Genomic DNA, 17,845 nt, shown 5'->3' with positions numbered 1-17,845 from the left:
CAATAAAATGAAATAAATACACAAATTGATAATCGCATATATCTGCAGTTAAAATATCAGTGTGACTTTCTGTTTCCTGTGTCTGCTTCTGACCTTTCACCTTTGGGTTGTATTGAGGCAGTCAGAGGTCAAAGGTCAACAAGGTGTGGAGGCTGTGTGTGTTTTTTTTAACACTAGTTGTTTGATGTGGAGAGAAAAATGGTTTTAGCGACACGAACCTGAAGAAACTCCGCCCTCCTCCGCCTGCGGGAATCTCCTCCACCTGCAGGCGTCTCCTCCACCAGGACCCTGAAAGTTGCTCCTCCATCCTCCTCCTGCAGCATTCTGTTCCGCCCCGCACTGAGAAGCTGCTCCTCCACCTCAATCCTGCAGGCATCTCTTAGGCCATCCACCTACAAACTGCTCCTTCACCAACCTCATACAAGCATCTCCTCCACCCTCCTATATCCTGCTCCTCCACCCTTCTCCTGCAGCCATTTCTTCCACCCAGCTCCAACCATATCAGACCAACAACCATCTCTTACGCCCTGTTCCAAAAGGCTGCTACGTCACCTCTCATGCCAACATCCTTCAGGCTGCTCCTCCACCCTCCTCCTGCAGCCTTGTATTACACCCTCCTCCGACAGGTTAGGTTGCTCTTCCACCCTCCTGCAGCCATCTCTTGCGCCCTCCACCTTCAGGCTGCTCCTCCACCCTCCTGCAGCCTTGTATTACGCCCTCCACCTTCAGGCTGCTCCTCCACCTTTCGGCAACCATGTCTTACACCCTCCACCTTCAGGCTGCTCCTCCACCCTCCTGCAGCCTTTTATTACGCCCTCCACCTTCAGGCTGCTCCTCCACCCTCCTGCAGCCTTGTATTACGCCCTCCACCTTCAGGCTGCTCCTCCATCTTTCTGCAGCCATCTCTTACGCCCTCCACCTTCAGGCTGCTCCTCCACCTTTCGGCAACCATCTCTTACATCCTCCTCCTTCAGGCTGCTCCTCCACCTTTCCGCAGCCTTGTATTACGCCCTCCTCCTTCAGGCTGCTCCTCCACCCTCCTGCAGCCTTGTATTACGCCCTCCTCCTTCAGGCTGCTCCTCCACCTTTCTGCAGCCTTGTATTACGCCCTCCTCCTTCAGGCTGCTCCTCCACCCTCCTGCAGCCTTGTATTACGCCCTCCACCTTCAGGCTGCTCCTCCACCCTCCTGCAGCCTTGTATTACGCCCTCCACCTTCAGGCTGCTCCTCCACCCTCCTGCAGCCTTGTATTACACCCTCCACCTTCAGGCTGCTCCTCCACCTTTCGGCAACCATCTCTTACACCCTCCACCTTCAGGCTGCTCCTCCACCTTTCCGCAGCCTTGTATTACGCCCTCCTCCTTCAGGCTGCTCCTCCACCCTCCTGCAGCCTTGTATTACGCCCTCCTCCTTCAGGCTGCTCCTCCACCTTTCCGCAGCCTTGTATTACGGCCTCCTCCTTCAGGCTGCTCCTCCACCCTCCTGCAGCCTTGTATTACGCCCTCCTCCTTCAGGCTGCTCCTCCACCTTTCGGCAACCATCTCTTACGCCCTCCACCTTCAGGCTGCTCCTCCACCCTCCTGCAGCCTTGTATTACGCCCTCCACCTTCAGGCTGCTCCTCCACCTTTCGGCAACCATGTCTTACACCCTCCACCTTCAGGCTGCTCCTCCACCCTCCTGCAGCCTTTTATTACGCCCTCCACCTTCAGGCTGCTCCTCCACCCTCCTGCAGCCTTGTATTACGCCCTCCACCTTCAGGCTGCTCCTCCATCTTTCTGCAGCCATCTCTTACGCCCTCCACCTTCAGGCTGCTCCTCCACCTTTCGGCAACCATCTCTTACATCCTCCTCCTTCAGGCTGCTCCTCCACCTTTCCGCAGCCTTGTATTACGCCCTCCTCCTTCAGGCTGCTCCTCCACCCTCCTGCAGCCTTGTATTACGCCCTCCTCCTTCAGGCTGCTCCTCCACCTTTCTGCAGCCTTGTATTACGCCCTCCTCCTTCAGGCTGCTCCTCCACCCTCCTGCAGCCTTGTATTACGCCCTCCACCTTCAGGCTGCTCCTCCACCCTCCTGCAGCCTTGTATTACGCCCTCCACCTTCAGGCTGCTCCTCCACCCTCCTGCAGCCTTGTATTACACCCTCCACCTTCAGGCTGCTCCTCCACCTTTCGGCAACCATCTCTTACACCCTCCACCTTCAGGCTGCTCCTCCACCTTTCCGCAGCCTTGTATTACGCCCTCCTCCTTCAGGCTGCTCCTCCACCCTCCTGCAGCCTTGTATTACGCCCTCCTCCTTCAGGCTGCTCCTCCACCTTTCCGCAGCCTTGTATTACGGCCTCCTCCTTCAGGCTGCTCCTCCACCCTCCTGCAGCCTTGTATTACGCCCTCCTCCTTCAGGCTGCTCCTCCACCTTTCGGCAACCATCTCTTACGCCCTCCACCTTCAGGCTGCTCCTCCACCCTCCTGCAGCCTTGTATTACGCCCTCCACCTTCAGGCTGCTCCTCCATCTTTCTGCAGCCTTGTATTACGCCCTCCACCTTCAGGCTGCTCCTCCACCTTTCGGCAACCATGTCTTACACCCTCCTCCTTCAGGCTGCTCCTCCACCTTTCTGCAGCCTTGTATTATGCCCTCCTCCTTCAGGCTGCTCCTCCACCCTCCTGCAGCCTTGTATTACGCCTTCCACCTTCAGGCTGCTCCTCCACCTTTCGGCAACCATCTCTTACACCCTCCACCTTCGGGTTGCTCCTCCACCCTCCTGCAGCCTTGTATTACGCCCTCCACCTTCAGGCTGCTCCACCACCCTCCTCCCTGCAGCCTTACATTACGCCCTCCACCGCTCCTCCACCCTTCTGCTGCCATCTCTTACGCCCTCTTCCAACAGGTTGCCTCTCCACCCTCCTGCAGCCTTGTATTACGCCCTCCACCGTCAGACTGCTCCTCCACCCTCCTCCTGCAGCCTTGTATTACGCCCTCCACCTTCGGGCTGCTCCTCCACCTTTCTGCAGCCTTGTATTACGCCCTCCAACTTCACAGGACTACTTCAGACTTTAGACTACTCCTTCACCCTCCTGCAGCCGCCTTCGTTTCCGCCCTCCACCTTCCTACTGCATCATTCTAGTACGCCCTCCACCCGTAGCGTTCTCCTCCACCCTCTTCCAGTTCCTCCTGCAGGCCAGTCGCCTCTCCTCCTCCTCCTCCTGCTCCTCCCATTTCCTGAAACAGAGTGAGGTTTCTCGATTCATATAGAACCACGACCGAAATTCATGAATGCATTAATTTTTGAGTCTCATCAACAAATGTAGAGCCTTATGAAATCCGTGTTAACGGAATGAATCGCGGACGAAATCGCGGAAATGACCAATAAAAACAGAATTGGAATAAAACGAGGAATATTGTGGAATTGGCCCTAATCTGGCCTGAAATTCAGTTTTCGGGAGAAAATGGAACCTTATAGTGCAAAGCAAACATGCCGGGGGGCACCGCCCGAGCTGTTGCAACGCGTACGTCACTTAAACAATGCCCCTAACATGCTAATACTAATGCTAATACAGCAACAACACGACGTCCAAGCGAGCTGCTCCCTCCCCTCTCACACATTCAAAAAAGTTATGAAACTCCATGCTAAGCGCTAAACGCAGAGCAGAACAGCACACAGACTTTTATGCCTCAGTGGATAAGCTTTTTTGTAAATGCTGTCAACGTACCATGGACTGGACTCGCAAAGACATGTGACGGTGGAGTGTTCATTATTATTTACGTCATTATTTATTATTTCTCTTCAAATTTAATTCGAAAGTATTTTTGTTACAGCACTTTAAACATTAAATGGACTGTTATAGCCTATTAAATTCGGGACATTTATTCATTTCCACTTACCAGACACTTTTTTTAAGGTAAAAATGAGCATAAAAAGGAAAATACCAAATTCAGAAATATTAAAACGGAAAAAAAGGAATTTGGGAAAAAATAAAACGGAATTGGGAAAAAAATTTAGCGGATTTCATATACCTCTACGCATGACTTCATTCAGAAAAATTCACTAAGCTTTGAACTGAATCAGCACATTGACACATTATTAGACTTCTCAAACACCCACAAGTTAAAGTCCTTGTAGATAAAACACCGTCACTGCCACTGTACGTAAAAACTAATTCTGAGGGCCAAACCTTGAGATGGATCAGCTGAAATATCCAAAAATGAAATGCCAAGGAACAAAGTCCTCCAAAATTTTTAAAAAAAATTGAATAACCAAATCCAATCATCCAAAAGTGAAAATGACATGCAACTATCATAACATTTAGAGGACCAATTTTTTTGTTTACCATTCATTAATGTGAAGTTATTATCAAAATTGTACAGTTTTTTTGTTTTAAAAAACAATTTAATGATTTTAAATGCAAAATTCATAAAACTAAGGTGAAGTTACTGACCAAAACACAACACACCAGAAAAACTTCACAACATTCAAGATTTGATGGCCGACCAGTTCAATTTTGTCATTCCTTGGTTTAAAAATGCAGTGGCGGAAAATGCGACGCATGAACAAGAAATTGATTGCGTTCGTCCGGTGCAGTGTTGCCATGGATGGAATCTGAAACGTGCACGTGTGAATGAACCCATGCAGAGCGGCAACAGGTAGCATAACGGACGGGGGAGGACGGACGGGAAGGACAAAGCGTCAGACAGCTTCTGCTGACAGCCTCTCACAACCTGCGGTGATGGTCCATGTCTGCGTTTGATGGACGTCTGAGCACCACTTGTGAAAGTGTGAGGGAGGGGAGGATGGTGGTGAGGGGGTGGGGGGGGTGGGGTGGAGGGGGGGCAGGACGACATGGGGGCGGGACGGGGGAGGGGGGGTGAGCTGGTGTCAACACCAGGACTGATGGAGTATTGAAAAAAATAAACAAATCAGAAACAATTAAGTGTGAACTGCGCTGGAATATTCATGTGTGAGCAGCCATCAGACCTCCTCCACACACACACACACACACACACACACACACACACACCAGCCTGCCACTTTAATCACATTAGTCATTAGCAAATTGAATCAACAATTAGAGCAAAAGAGCTCCGTGACATTAGCATTAGCGTCAGCTCTGTCCTGCGTGCGGACCTATCAGATCCCAGTTGCCCGCGTTGCGTTCAAAGTCAGGGCTCAGGGCGGGAAACGCCCGCGTCCCTTTTCTGCCGGGGTCAGCAAGCATGAGGAGCGCGGCGTGGACGAGGGGCCGCCGGACGCTCCTCACTCCTCTGCGGTCGGGAGGCTGTCACGCACGTCGCTGGCGGAAATGAAAGTATCCTCATTATGCAAATGCCGGCGCCACTGGTGGCGTGCTCCGTTCCACAAATTGCGTCTCCTCCTTGTCAGGAGTCAAATTGTGTTTGAGGAACTTCACAGAAATTGTCACTAAGATTTCAATTTGCTTTTCCTGCCGTGCCACCATCAATTTAGTCAGCGCGGACACACAGACATATGTTTACTCCTCCAACCGCAGCCTGATGGAGACCATGATTATATAAGACAAAGCCCGGATCCTCCGTCACACAATTTACTTGAAACAGCAACACACACAAGAAAGAACCACAACAAAGAAGCACTCAGTAACTCATCGAACGATGCCGAGGCGAAAACTTTCTTTAAAAGTTACTTGATACATCAGACCTTATCTTTTTATTTTCTCCGGAAAAAATTCAGAAACTCGTGTGGTAACTTTGGCCGGAGAGCAGCGCTGACGCTCGTGGCAGCTTCGCTAACACGATTTCAAATATTACATTTCATTTTATTTTGTTCTCTTTTCCTCCAGATAGAAACAGAATTGGAAAGACGACTGATCGACTCCGGGGGTTTCAGGGGAAATGAACTTCCGTACTGTAACAGTGCTAATGCTGATGACAACGCCCTTGATACGATTTTAAATATTACATTTCGGATTCCTCCGGTTGTTTTCCTTCTGACAGAGGTGATATCCGGCGGGGGGGCATTTCAGAGGAAATGAACTTACCCACCTCGACTGTGGGGCTCTGCTAATGCTGATGTTGCACTTTCAAACTTGGAAACCAAATATTGAGTGAAAGGCCGCCGGCGCGGATCGATAGAAATCAGTTCCGCTGGATGCGATTTCAAACTTGTACACCGAGTTTTCACTCTGTGAATGTGCTTCTGCGCTCACAGCGTCGGGACCCCCAGAGACCCCCGCTGCCCCCCCCCGTCATGGATGCTCACGCCACGGCAGACAGAGTGGAACGAGCAGGACACGTTGCTAATGTTGACGCGCCAGAACACAGGAAAAAAAAAAAAAAGAAAAAAAAATGAGGAGAAAGTGAGAAAAAAGCGTCAGGGTCGATTTTAATATTCATGAATTTTGTAGCAGCTCAGTTCAGCAGTTTCGATTAAGCATTAATTAGGAGCCAGAGGGGAAAGCAAACAAAAATAAGGAGCTGAATGACTAATGAAGGTGGTGAGGAGGCGCTGCTCTGCTCTGCCCGTGCCACCGAGCCAACAACGGAACGCAACGAAAAGCAACGCAACGAAACATTCAGCAACACGCCGCAGCGGCAACGATCCACTCAAAAATAACTTTGCTTGTCGTATTTGTTGATTATTTTGAAATTGTGCCTCGTGAATGTTCGTCATCGTATTCATGAAGTTTCGTACGATCGATATAAACAGTGAGGACATCATTTCAAGTTAACGTCACTTTTTTTGTTTTGCTTTTTCTTGGTTTTCTTTTCTCTGCACAACGTTGCCGCAGCTGTGCTCACTGCACTTTTAAAAAAAAATGTTTCAGCATTTTTAAACAAACCTGGAAGCATTTAAACGAACCCGCAGTGCTCGTCACCGTTCATGCAGAAAAAAAAAAAAAATCCAACTTGCATGAATAAAAATTATGTCAGCTGAATATTTTTATTAAATGTGTGTGTAAAGCATTCTATTTGGAATTAAAATACTCTAAATTTTTAAGAAAATTCAGTTTTTGGCTCAAAATTTAGGATATGATTTCAGCTTTATGTACAAAACATGTTTTTTTTATGTTTTTGAACAGCTTTCATCTGTTTTGAGTGTTTATTGGTATTCTTTTAAATCTGCTTTTTGATGAATTCGTCACAATATGGAGTCGTGTGAAATAACATTTAACAACTGTGTTTGAGCATCACTCGTGTTGCAAATGTTTTTTGTTGTTTTAATGCGATTAAATTAAATCGACTGGCGCTTTTTGGAGCGATTTGCAGTGAAATATCAAAGTTCAGGCTCAAATATTTCCAAATATTTTCTCAAGCTGATCTCTATTGAGAGTGATTGTTTTAGAAGCGAATGTGTGTCTTCATGTTGGTGATCTTTAGCCCTTCAAACACTGTTGAATAAAACATGTCTCTCCCTGTGGCTTCTTCATAGGTTACATCCCAATAAAACATCAAATCCCAAATTATCATCCGATTATAAGTGTATTTATTATTATTTATACACACAGGGAAACAGCCCATGGCTTGTACTCACTAATGCGATGGTTAATTATCAGTGTACTTCATGCATTTACAAGAATGTATATGTATGACTGTGCAGGAGCGGAATATATTTGTCAAAATATGAATAAACAGCATCACATTTTCACTTATTATTGTCTCCAAAATGTCAAGCAGGGCAGCATTTACATCCTATAAATATGTGCACCTCCATTATTGCTAATATGTGCCGTAAAACGAGGCGTTAAAGGGAAACAAAGCCGTGTTTTGAGTTTTATTGGAGGAGAATAATGAAAATAAATGCTCAGAGGAACAAAGGCTGTTTGATGTGTTTGAGTTGGAGCTTTGCAGCTTCTCCCTGTACAACCAGGATAAAGGGAACAGGCCAGAAATAAATGATATTGTTACCGAGGTATTATCCTTAAGCCCGAACATGATATTTGAATTGTATTGGTGAATTGTAATCAGGTATTTTAGCTTAGTGTCTGGTATTGGACAGACGGAGGAGGAGGAGCCGTGATCCTCCGACTTTACTTCCACAATCTCTAAATCTACACATTGTCATGTAGGTCCACAGTCGGCGAGCGGCGAGCAAACAGAGGCGGTGAGACCGCAGATCCTCTGCAATCAGCGTCGAATCAACACTTTACACCTCCCCGCTGTCCAAAACCCCCCCCCCTCCCGGTCGCACTGTAGCAGTCTGACCACTGTTATCCGCACCATTCAAAAATTCTGCTCGCTTTTCAAAGCAATTCTTCTATAGTTTTAATTCCTTTATTTACTTAAAGGAAATCTATAGTTATAAAATGAGTTAAAGAGGGGGGTTTTTTTCTGCTAATTCGGAACAAAGCGAGTCTGTATCCACATTTCTTTTGAACAGGGAGAACATGTAAACTCCACACATTCCAACCAGGTGCAGTGTGGGGATGGGGGTGGAGGGGCTGGACTCATGTTACCGCACCTCATGTGAACATCTTCTGTGGTCAGCGAGGGTCAAACGCAGACAAAACACTGATTATCAGGGTGAGGGAGGGGGGCAGGGGGAGGGGGCACGAGGGTATTAACAAAGAGAGGGGTGGTGGTGGTGGTGGTGGGGGGTGTCAGGGTAAAGGGGGGGGGGGTGTCTGAAGTTTTCCCTTCTCTTTCTGCCTCGCCACCTATCACAATTCATTACCACAAATTAGGGTTCAATAAAATTGCTATTCAGAGATAATTAGGAGCCGGGGCAGGAGTGGGGGGCAGGGGGGGTGAAGGGGGGGTGGATTTGTCTTTCCTCATGTCACCGTGACCAAAAATCAACAAAGTGAGGGTCTGCAGCTGGGGCAAGTGAAGTGAGACCCTGACCCCACACCCACACACACACACACACACACACAGTCTCACCTGCTGAGTTGGGATCTGCTCCAAATTAAACAAATTATTCCAGGTCTTTTATTCTGTTTCTCCTTCAAAAAAAAAAAAAAAAAAAAAATTATGTGTGGTGTGTGTGTGTGCGTGCATGTGTGTGGGATTAATTAACACGTTCCTGCAGCACACGCTCCCGCTCTCGACGTGGGAGGATGAGGAGTGAAATCTTTGTCAGGTTGAGGAAACGATGCCTGAGAGCAGATCGATTTAATGAAGACGCTCACGTGTCTCCTCCGTTAATTATTCATCACTTCGGCGGCTCTCGAACCGCCACGAGCCGCCGCCGCTGTGCTTTTGTCCACTGCTTTTCAGACACGCGGGCCTGTCGTACTGCCCCCGTTAGCGTGTGTGCTAACTGATTTAGCACACCGACGTCTCGCACTTTACGGTTTCCAGAAACTGGAGAAAGTTTCATTGATTTCAAACCGAAAAAGTTTCACAAAAATATTCAAAATTTTCCACAATTTCAGTTTATTTTTGTATTTTTCGATTTCCACAAGTTTCAGAATTATAGATTTATTTTGCTTTGTCAGATTCTTATATTTTCACTGATTCCAAGTCTTTAAAAATTTTTTATCATTTTTGCCGATTCTAAATTTTTGTCAGTTAAATTATTTTAAAAATTTCCCATGATTTCAAAATTTTAATTTTTGAAAAATGAATTTTTCAAAATCCATCAATCTAAAACAGATTTGTAATTACTGAATTTTCATAGATTGTGGAATTTTAAAATTCCCTATTTTTTATTTTTTTTTTTTTACTGTGAAATTTTTTTACTGTGAAATTCCACTGAAACCAAAACTGCAAAACTGGTGTTTTCACAGATTTCCAAATTCAACATTGGTTGAAGATTCTAATTTTTTGAAACACTTCTAGTTCTACAATTTCAAAATATATTTTTTTAAAATGACAGATTCTAATAAAAATATCACTCAATCGAACATTTTTTTTTTTTAAATTTCAAGGTTATAAATTTTGTTGGCCATTTCATTCTAGAATTTTTGGCCTGTAACTTTTTTCTTATTCATCATGAATGTTATGAAAAAAATTCAGAGTTTTAATTTAGAATTAAATTTAAAGAAAAATCTCACAAGAAAATTTGTAGAATTTAATCATTCTTCACACATTTTTTCCAGAGTTATCCAGAGACTCTAGAACTTTCCAGACTGCAGATTGTTGAGATTTAAACTTTGTTCGTTTGGATGAAAACTGGAAGAAATTTCCGGGATTAATGTTTTTTCCACTCGGAGCAGTGCCATGCTGCTTTCAGGGGCTGTGGGACATTCCAATAACTTTCCGGATCATGTGATAATAGCTGTTTTTAGAGGTGGAGCTGAAATTCAATGTTCACTTTGTTAATTATGTGCCGAAAACAAATAAAATCCTGGTAGCTTTCATTGTTTACTGTAACTTTAAAACAAATACTGAATCTAATTCTTCCGTTGGAAGTCATCATCCGGAACCAGATCTGGAATCTGTCCTCAAACACCTGGTCTGAGAGGAACGAGATCACGGCGGGAACTCTGGTCGCTTCTCGGAGTTTGGGGTGACATTGTGGCTCAAACCTCCTTGACGGGACTCATTAGAAACATCAGGCATGACAAGTTGAACAAGTTTGGTCTGCTGGCTCTGAACCTGTCAGCTCTCCTCTCTGCTGGCTGTGTGCGCCCTGCGCCGCCTCCTCCTCCTCCTCCTCCTCCTCCTCCTCGCGTCTCCTCCAGCTGTCTGCTGGCTGTGGCCCCGGTGCCACTGCAGGGGCCGTGTGAACCGCCCGGTCCGGTCACCTCGCATCAGCGTCGGGCTGGAATGCAGCCGCGGCCCTGCCCCGGCTGGGGACACCACTCAGGGGGGGCGGGGGGCGTCGGGCTGAGCAGGTGCTCTGGAGGAGGGCTGAAATAATGCGGATGTCACGTCCCGGACGCACGCCGTGGTTGTCGGGGACGTGGACTCGGCAGCGCACCGAGGGCCCGTGGCTCCGCCGCAGAGGTCACAGGGTCATCTCTGCTTTCCTGCGCAGACCGCCGCACGCAGACCACTGCTACAAACCGCCGCCACCGCCGAGGAGCGGCGCTCCTTCCCTCCGCGCCGCTCCGCTCCTCCTGGTTGAAAGGAGTCCTTTACACACCAAACAGCGTCGCCGACTCTCTGATCAGCAATTATGCACTTTAGAGGTATTAAATACTGCTGAGAGGGGAAAAGGGGGCCTCCAGGGACCACCAGCCGCTCCGTAAATACACTTCGCTCTGCCAAATGAAAGGAGCAGACCTGCCATTTGCAGACATTATTCATGCTTTAAAGGTAAAACAATTACGCGGCGGCGTTTTCCGGCTTTATTTACCGGCCGCGTCTCGCTGCCGTCTATATTTATAACGCTCGCGGGTCAAAGGTCGCGCATTTCCAAGTGGTGAACTGGCACCAAAGATGATCAGGCATTAATATGCCATCACGCCGGCCTTCTCTTGCCTCGCTTGCTGCGTGCGTTTGTCGTTTAAAGTGAGGCGCTAATGTATGCTAATGCGAGTGAAAACGGCGGGAACGTCTCTGAGGAATAACTCGTCCGTCCTGCTCCGGGCCGCTCGCAAAAAAAAAAAAAAAAAACTTGACAACTTTGCGCGGACTCTTCTTTCTGCGTGAGGGGCCATTACTCCAACTGGAGGTCGTGACACTGCGACGCATTAACTCCTGCCCAGTTTGGAGCTTGTCCACAAAAACATTCCTCTTGTTTTTAATCTATGTCCTCATTTTCTGGAATAATCTCATTTCAACATCTCCATTTTTTTTAAAAAAACAAAACTTTTTGCAGTTCTTATGGAGTCATCATGCCACAAATACAAATAATTGCATTGTTTATTTTACTAGATGAGTCTTAAATATGATTAGATTAATAAAATGATGCATAATTTAACCAGAGCGGCCTTCATTTTTTTCAAAAAGTAGAATCAAATTAATTATTTCTGTAAAATCTATAAAATGAATTCAATTGAATTGAAAGTTTTCAGGGTCTGTGTGTTTTAAAATAGGCCCCAAAAACTTGAATTACTCCATAAAAGTATGGACATGGTGTTGGAGGAGGCTGATAATGTGTCATTTATTTAATATTCAGGCAGCTTTTCAGCCACCTGTTTGTCTCTCTCTCAGCACTGTGTTAACTCTGATGCAAAAACTATTTCAAAGAAGAAAAGAACAGTCAGGGAATGTGTGGAAACAGCTTTTAAATGTGTTCCAGCTGTAACTTCTAGCCTTTTATCATCACAACACGTCTTCATTAACCTCGTTTCTGTGTTAAGAACCTTCAATTTTAGGCTCATCCAGCAGATTCTGTGCACCAATAGCCTCGTTTGTGTTTCCCAGCTGACTTTTGTAGAATAATTAGGTGGATTATTGATATCGAACCAAATATTTTACATGCAAATTTAAGAGTCTGTGCATTAAAGTCTACTGTTCGTATTACAGGATGACGTGTGTCAGATTTAAACAAATTTCTCCTGTTAAATAGCTACACATGCAGTTTTTTGTTGCTTTGGAAACTACATTTTGATGTTTATGAGCAATTTTTTGCAGCTGGTGCATCTTAAGCTTGTAGTTTTACTGCAGCAAAAACCAAACTTTGTGTACAGCAAAAAAATAAAAAAAAGCTTTATCAGATAATTAAGTTTTGTGTTCTACAGCTGCATCCTAATCTGTCCAAGTCCATAGAATAGAAACTGCAGCACAGTCTGGTGGATTGTGTGCATCAGAAACTCATTTTTTGTGACAAAGTTAGGCTTGTGCAGTTTACTTTGGCACATTTTTTGTGTTTTGAACTAGACTATCATGTCATTGAGTGACTAATCGGGCTCCTCAGGTGAAATCTGTCCACAAGAACGATGTTTTGCGTTTAGGAGCAAGTTGGCAGCAAAATCAGGGAGAAAGCTCAGCTCAGAAATGATTTTTAGAGGCTAAAATGTAACTTGTGCATACAAGTCTGACAGATTTTTGGATTTCAGAGCTGAGGAGTTTGGTCGGTCAGCCTCTCCTCAGAGTTTGCGGACGCCTCGGCCCTCCACCTGCTGCAAAGTGACTTGGCGGGGCAGACGGGTCCTGCAGGGACGAGTCGCCGAGCAGCTGCACAGCTGCTGCGGCTCCTGAGCCAGAGCGCGCTCGGAGGACGGCGGGAGGAGAGGGGAAGTGACAGCGCCGCCGCGGCCCGGCACTGTCACACCTGGCAGCTGTCAATCACCGCCGCTCCCCGACACCTCGCGCCCCGATATCACCGGAGCCGCTGCCAAACGCGCCGCGAGTGGTGTCATCCATCCACACATGAGCTCCGGCTGAGTGTGCCTGCACTCATCCTGTCAGCGCGAGTCAGGCAGAGCACAGAGGAAGGAAGCATCCGTCTATTTACATATGGAAAGGTCACAAATAGCCTGCAGGCACTGTGCTAATTAGAGAATGTGGTAAAAGAAAAAAAAGTCCAAAGATAAATTGAAAGACAAAACAGAGAGTTATCAGAGTGGTGAAGGAGGGACCGAGGTGAACGAAAGGAGACGGGAAGTTGAGTGACGCTCGCCGGCAGCGGCGCTCTGCGTCTCCTCTCAGACTCTTCAGACTGAGATCAGCTCCGTACCGAGCTGGACCGCACAGCCGGGTAGCGGTTAGCGGCTAGCGGGGCCTGCGCCGCCAGACGTTGACCATATGATGGTGTTCAGATGACCTCCCTCCGCCGGATAAGCGAATCAACCTTTATAATTGGTAGTGACAAGCTGACAGAGAAAATGAGTGTAAGATTTTATACTTACATGAATTTTTGTGTCACATCAGCGTCTGTGCACTTGTTTGTGAGCGCGCTCATAGCCGCGGGCGCCGCGTCGGCCCTCGCACTGCTGAATTTGCTGATTAATTTTGGATGCTGCCCTTAATTAACACCCCAAAGGAGAGTGTGGGTTTCCAAACAGGAGCGGAGCAAGCGGAGGGATGACCTGAGGGAGCCGTGCAGGCCCGGACCTGGACCCGGACCCGGGCCATGCCTCGGGACCTGCCGGGCCCTTTAATCCCGCTCCCATTAGTCTCATCTCATTTGCTTTAGCGCGGCCTCGCATGATGCCACCCGACGCTGTGCCAACGCGGGCGTCGCCCCCGGCCCGCCGCCATTAATTGGTGCCACTCTCTTGCTTCCAGTGAAATTGGCAGATGAGGGACGAGCGGCCGATAAAAAACCTGCCGCCGTTCCCTCCGACATCACGGCCACTTCCGCTAATTGGGTTGAACGGAGCTCATCTCGTCTTCTGACAGCCAAGCCGGAGCTGCAGGAGCTGCAGGCAGCTTGGAGAGCTCCCACCGCACCAACGCCACACCAACGCCACACACACACTTCTCCGGAAGCTTCACAAAACACACACTCCTCCCGGAGCTTCAATAAACACACACTTCTAGCAGAGCTTCAACAAACATACAGTCCTCCAAAACCTTCAACAAACACACATTGTTTGATGGTAACTTGTGTATCTGAAACACCACGTTTGAATCAAGTATCCACTCAGCACTTTTAATTTTTCAGATTATAAACCCAGTTTCTCTGGGAAAGATCCACTTGTGCTTTTTGCCGTTGTTGAATTTTGACCTTTACGACCAAACGACCCACAGTGTGCATCACAAAGCATCAACTTGCGCAGCTTAACTGAGAGATTCTGTTCGTCAAGAAACAACATTTAATCAATATAAACTCAACGTTTGCTCGCCGCAAATTATTCAAAGATCTTAAAAAACTGCTTAACAACCCCATTTGGAATATGTGTGCATCAAAAACCCAGATGCAGTGTATCGGAGTTTGTTAATGAAATGATTTGTGAGCCATGAACGAATTATTTCTCCATCACAAGGTGGTTTTTTTTTTTGGAATAGAGATCAACATGTGCTTCATAAATGAGACAAAATAAGTGAAAACTACTTGTGGATTGTAATCTGGTGGATTTTTTTTTTGCAACACAAAACACAGCATTGTTTGAAGAAAAAAAAAACATCTAATTTGGTTGATTTCATGCATTAGAAACCAGATTTTTGATTTTAGATAAACTTGTTCATCCACATGAGTGTGGTGCCTGTTTCCCAGTGAAAAGCGAGAGTTTTGGGACTGTGTCTCCTTTGTGCTGCTGCGTTTCTGCTCTCTGGTCCGGAGCACAGATGTCTGAGGAGGCGTGCAAACAGTGTGAAATGTGAGTGAGAGCAGATCCGAGGCCGCAGAGGGCAGACGGACACTTTACAGACGACCACGCTGTCCAATTAGCGGCATTAGGCAGCACATCCGATCCGCCTGCTGCAGGCAAACACACATGCACCTTGCAGCAGGTCGTCTCCACTCCCCAATCACAATCCTGCACTTTGTGCGCGCCGAGGAAGAGGAGTAGCAGGAGGAGGGGGGGAGGTGGAATTCCTGCTCCTGAAGGACAAGGAGTGCAGGTGTAATTGGGATATTTGGGAGCGTCTGGTTTCAGAGTCCGTCGGAGCTGCAGTCAAATGAATCCCGCCAGAGCAGAGCGGCCCTCCACCCCCCCCGCCTCCTCCTCACTCTTACTGTACTCACCTCCTCTTCTCGCAGGAGCAGACTCTTCCTCGGCTCTGTGGGTGTGCTGACCCTCTGACCTGGTCCCTGGTGGTCCTGAACTCTGCAATCTAAACAGGCACAAACACGCACGATTAGCCGTTGAGCTAAAGCTGCACAATATATCACAGATTCATCTTTACAAACGCACACAATAAACACATTTGAATGAATTTTAAATATGTTCGCTAGTTAGCACCCTTTCAGCTCATACCACGATAAAATTTGTGTTATATGCTAAGCAAAGCTGTCCACACCCGATTTTCACATCTCATTGCCAATTCTGCATAAACACTGAATTCTGACAATCGTGAGCCAGCGGCGATGATTTAAGGCACTCGCTTATCGTTAGTTGGGGTGAAGTCGCACGTTTTTGATGATATTTAAAATGGACATGCAGGAAACAAAGAAAGCGAGACCGTCTGTTTCACCAAAGTGCGCCCCCTTCTGACCACAGGCAGCTCCACACTGAAGCCAAAACAAAGGGAAACAAACTTGAAAGGCTTTTGAAACACTTTTTAAAAAAGCTTTTACTATCCTGACATTCAGTTACCTTTTGAATTCATGTTAGTATATTTTTTTAAAACCCCCTTTCTCTTGTCTCTGTCTTATTCTTCTTCCTCCACCCATCTGTGTCCTGATAGGACATGACACCACCAGCTGCCCCCCCACCCTGCCTCCCTGCCAATGATAGCGGCTTGATCGGGCAGGTATAGGTAACAAATGAGATCAATTAACGTGTCCGAGAGGGGCACCTAGCCGGGGGTCCGGTTGCACTAAACGATCTCCTCCTCTTTTGTTTCCTCTGCAGGATTTCCATTTGCAGCCTCATCACTTTCCCGGCACAACAACGGAGCCGATTGTTCCACTCGGCGTGCTAATGGAGAAGGCCCGAGAAGCGGCCCCGCTCCGTATCTCCTCCATCAGGACCGGCCCGGGACGGCGGCGCTGAAACCGGAGCCGGCTGCCCTGACCCTCTCTCCACCCCGCCCTCCTCTCCTCGCCCTCACTGCCTCCATTTGTACCAAATTTGTTTCTCCAGCTCGCTTTAATTGAACGACTTTGGCACTAACAAGGAGCTGATTGAGCTCCATAATGGTGCTGTTCAAGGCCGGTCTGCCCCCCCACACCCGCGTCCACCCTCTACCCTCCCAGCGCTCATGTAAAACCCCACAACACACACATCACAGCAAAGTGGTAGCACATGCAGAGAAGCTGTATTTGCAACATTAGCAGTGTGCAGAGACTACTGCAGGCTAACCATTAATGCAAACAGTTGAGACAACAGTTGCGATAAGGCGTGTGGTCACTTCCTGTCATCAGGGAACAAAGTGCTGCTGATCAAAGATGGCCACCACTGGAGAACCTGCACATCCTCCTGCATCTCCTCATGTCTTGTCCATCATCTCGTCCTACCCCCTTCACATCCTCCCTCCACGGCTTCTTCATCCACAACCTCATTGTTCTACAAGTCCTGCACCTCCTCATCCATCGCCACTACCTCTATCTGCACCTCCTCCTCCTCCTCCTCCTCTTAATACAGCAGTGATGGGAGGTGGTTTGTGATGCCCTCCTGCTCCTGGTGCAGACTGTCTGTCATTGTGCCTGTATTAAAGGATGCAGAGTGTTTGTGTGTGTGTGTGTGTGTGTGTGTGTGTGTGTGTGTGTGTGTGTGTGTGTGTGTGTGTGTGTGTGTGTGTGTGTGTGTGTGTGTGCCGCCTCTGTGATGGAGCCTCGTTATCTTCCTGCGTAATTTCTTTTGGAGAACTGTGATTTACATTTCAGTGGGATTACACCTTTTAATGCTGCACGCGGGCGAGAAGTGGGCAGCCGCTGAGCACTCCACAGCTCCACCGGCTCGCAGACTGGGGTGGGGGTGTGGGGTGGGGTGGGTGGCGGTGCTGGTGGTGGTGGGGGGTTCAAACACGTTTCCACGTCCTCCAGTGGAGAGGATTACAATTAGCATTCAGAATCAAAAGGCCCGTGTGTCCGTCACGGAGCTGCCCGTCACCCTGCGTTCTGCTGCCAAGCCACACCGTTGCTGCTCGCCGCCTCACGGTGGAGGGTGGAGGGGGGACCGGGGGGGTGGGGGTATTATGCAATAAGTGTTATTGCAGGCGGAGGATGCAGCACGTAAATGGCATGCTAATGCGGCGGCATTGGCAGCGCTTTAAAGGAAATCCATGTGTGGCCATTAAACATGGCTGCCAGGCCGCGGGGCAAAGTTCAATCATGTTTTGGGATTCAGACACCGTGTAGGACAACAGGTTCAACACCGGCGTGCAGACACACAGGACGTCACAGGGGAAGTGGCACAGTAGCAGGAGAACCACAGTGAAAGCAAACTTTTTCCATCACAGCCTAAATATTTATCAACACGAGACTCAAATGACCAGA

This window comes from Salarias fasciatus (assembly GCF_902148845.1).
Source record: "Salarias fasciatus chromosome 23 unlocalized genomic scaffold, fSalaFa1.1 super_scaffold_20, whole genome shotgun sequence".
In the NCBI taxonomy this organism is placed as follows: domain Eukaryota; kingdom Metazoa; phylum Chordata; class Actinopteri; order Blenniiformes; family Blenniidae; genus Salarias; species Salarias fasciatus.
Note: the sequence above shows the minus strand (reverse complement) of the source record.